The sequence below is a fragment of the Dermacentor albipictus genome, chromosome 4, assembly GCF_038994185.2.
Source record: "Dermacentor albipictus isolate Rhodes 1998 colony chromosome 4, USDA_Dalb.pri_finalv2, whole genome shotgun sequence".
NCBI classification, from domain to species: Eukaryota; Metazoa; Arthropoda; class Arachnida; order Ixodida; family Ixodidae; genus Dermacentor; species Dermacentor albipictus.
The window spans coordinates 31,675,726-31,678,920 of NC_091824.1; the positions used below are offsets into that span (position 1 = coordinate 31,675,726).

General features: G+C 47.5%; 1 long non-coding RNA gene across 1 annotated transcript; it reads right to left on the minus strand.

Annotated features, from left to right (window-relative positions):
* Positions 1-253: 253 nt before the first annotated feature.
* Positions 254-1,491, minus strand: LOC135900208 (uncharacterized). Its single transcript, XR_010563826.1, has 2 exons — positions 958-1,491; positions 254-418 (listed from the first exon to the last, which is right to left on the minus strand). It is a non-coding gene; the product is annotated as an uncharacterized lncRNA (long non-coding RNA).
* Between the last annotated feature and the right edge of the window lie 1,704 nt (positions 1,492-3,195).

Sequence of the window (3,195 nt, forward strand, 5' to 3'; positions counted from 1 at the left end):
GGCCTGCCATGGTACCCGATTAGAAATGAATTAGTCGCTGCTTTTCCCTATGCTAGTGACCACACCATCAAATGCGCGGTATTTCGCGTCTCCTGCATGTCGCGTGGACATTCTTTGGCTCTTCTGCACGTTGTGCAAACGTGATGAAATTACGTTTAGATATTGGGCTAAATTGTGCACCATTTCGAGCCTCTGGCTTATGCCTTCCGTCTGCGACCGACCAAGGAGATGCATGAAAAAGTAAACAAACATGACAGTGATAACATAGCAAAGACAGAAACGGATGTCTTGTGCTAGGCGTTTATTTTCTCCACCAGAAGCGGAGTAAAGGCGCCATGGTCTGTATGCAGGCGTTATAGGAAATGACGGCAGTCAGTGCCATAGTACCACAACGGCTTTGGCGGCTAGCGCAGAACACCTGCAGAAAGAAGAAAAGGTACATGGTAAGAGCGAAGGAAACGTGCTGTCACGGAAGTGTGACTTTGTGTGCGGGAAGACGGAACAGGTGATGCGCCTTACGAGGGATGCCCGCGACCTTTATAAAGTATTTAAGAGCAAGATCAGCTGTAGCAGTCATTTTGGTGAGCATGATGTTATGCTTGCGCAAACTATGCAGCGATGGCTCGTCGTTCGTGCCATCAATACTAGTCCGCCGGCTGAACTGGTAACCTGAAAGGGGTAGTTCGCATGGCCAAGTGCCACAGACGAGGGTGGTTTCCGATTCAAGCAGACAACACTTTTGCTTTGAAAACACGTTCCTGTGGCTGCTGCCGCGCTGAGCGTGCCACGCAGGTCAACGCTGCTTATGAAAGTTGCCAGTGGAAATAGACACACGACAGCTTTTTGGCTTTAAAGAATAGAACAACTGAACCAGAATGGCCCGACACTTTTAACCTACAGTTGAGCGCACGCTACCGCAGAACTTGAGCGCGAAAGAAACGTAACAAGTGTACTCGCCTCTGACACACCAGGTTCCCCCGCAAGGCTTTGGGCAACATTCGAGGCCGATAGCGGCACACTCGCCCGGCGAGCACTCGGTGTAGGCACAGTCACTGAAGACGCCTTCGTTGCTGGGACACCGAGCCATGACTGGAACAGATGCCGAGAACAGTAGCAACAGGAGCATCAGTGCAGCGGTGGCGGACTTCATCTCGCAGGCTGGAACGGATCCGCGGCTGGCTCCCTTGAATGCACGGCAGCGCGCGGGATTTTGTTTGCGTGCCGACGTGCAATCCCATATATATAGCCACTGCTCATTCCGTTATCTGCGTACCGGCAGTACAGGCCTTGAACCTGAATTCGCTCTTGCTATACCTGCCATGCGTCGAAACAGCAAGATAGCAATGGCAAAATAATCTATCACTGAGCGAGTTTACGCTGATTAAAAAGCACTGGTGTTGCATTGGCAATATATCACAAAATACGTTAGCGTTGCCTGTGTAAGATAAATGCAACGTGCGCTGCGAGAGCAAGTGTCGTTTTCATGGGTAGTTCTTTGCGATGCAGCGAGAAGTGAAGGCAAAAAAAAAATTATGGGGTTTTACGTGCCAAAACCACTTTCTGATTATGAGGCACGCTGTAGTGGAGGACTCCGGAAATTTCGACCACCTGGGGTTCTTTAACGTGCACCTAAATCTAAGTACACGGGTGTTTTCGCATTTCGCCCCCATCGAAATGCGGCCGCCGTGGCCGGGATTCGATCCCGCGACCTCGTGCTCAGCAAGAAGTGAAGGCAAGTCCAGCATCATCATCACAAGAGATAAAGCATGTCTGGCACGTGTACTACTTCACTGCGTTATTTATCGGCTGCTTACTTGATTCATTCACAAGTGCGGATTTAGAAAACCGTGACACATATGTAAGTCGCACATTGCTGTATTATGACCAAATGCAAACAAATGTTGTAACGCTCTAGACACAATAAGTTTTTATTTGCGTAGAAGCGAGAATGTTCCTCTAGCGGTCTTGTTCTGCAGCGTTTAATGACATGAGATTTAACAAAAGTCGGCACTCCTCAGGCATTTTTACCAGTCGCGGTGACTTTGTGGTTATGGCGTTGCGCTGCTAAGCACAAGGTCGCGGGTTCAAATCCTGTATGCGGCGGCCGCATTTCTATCTATGCGAAATGCAAAACCACCCGTGTCCCATCCATTGGGTGCACGTTAAGAACCTCTGCTGGGGAAAATTAAAGTGCGAATTGCGATGGTAGTGCCAAGTGTCGGTTGGGGACAGTTTCCTACTGAGCACGTCACCGTGTATTTGCTCCAGCGAGTCTCAAATGTAAACATCTCAAATGTAAAACATTGACCCTATTATTCCTAAGTTGCACTTTGAGAGCGCTGCTCTTAGAGCGCGTGAACGGGCATGTCCCGTGCTTTTATTTATATTAGCGTGCTTCATTTAGGACAAGGAAAAATTAATTAGGAAAATATAGGAAGTTCGAAGCTGCTTTGTTATGTGTTCCACACTACACTCTACTGCGTTCTTATTAATGTTCTATGCTAAAGTCGTCACCTGCGAATTTTGTTATGTATTGTAGACAAACTAAAGTTTCAACAGAATAAAAAACTGTTGCTTCTTCTTTATAAGTAACAACAACGTTATTCGCTCATGCCATCCCAGATTCCTTGAGCACATTTCTAAACCCTGGCAAGAAGTCAGCTAGGACAACGTAATAAAGCGAGTATGCTGCGACATTGTTTTTGCATTGGCTGTTGTGAGCGAAGTTTTTTTTTTCTTCGCCCCGTGATGGCGGTGAAGCTCAGAGTGAGGAGGTCGCCGTTTGGCGACGACTTGACGATGTCTGTGAAGCTTATTGCTGTCCCAGTCATCGTAACGAATAGAATTGACGGGCGGACATGTCAAGGAAACCTCATTTTGAGCACGTAACTGCCATTTATACGGCGCGCTGCTTCTTCTTTTACCTTTTTGTGTCTATTCGCTGTAGTCAAATCAATCAGTCGATGCCTAAAATTTTCATGACGGAGTAACTCGAAATAACAGTAAATCGATCGCTATAAGCAAGAAGGTTTTTGCAGGTTCCAGGCTATCCAGTATTGTTTGGGGTTCTGCAAAGCGTTGCAGGTGAACCAGCTAGTTTGTGCAAATCGAATAGTATGTGTGTAACGACAGCAGGAAAAACACGAGGACGGTGTAGACGATCGTGGCATGGCAACGGGATAATTCCTGCTGCCG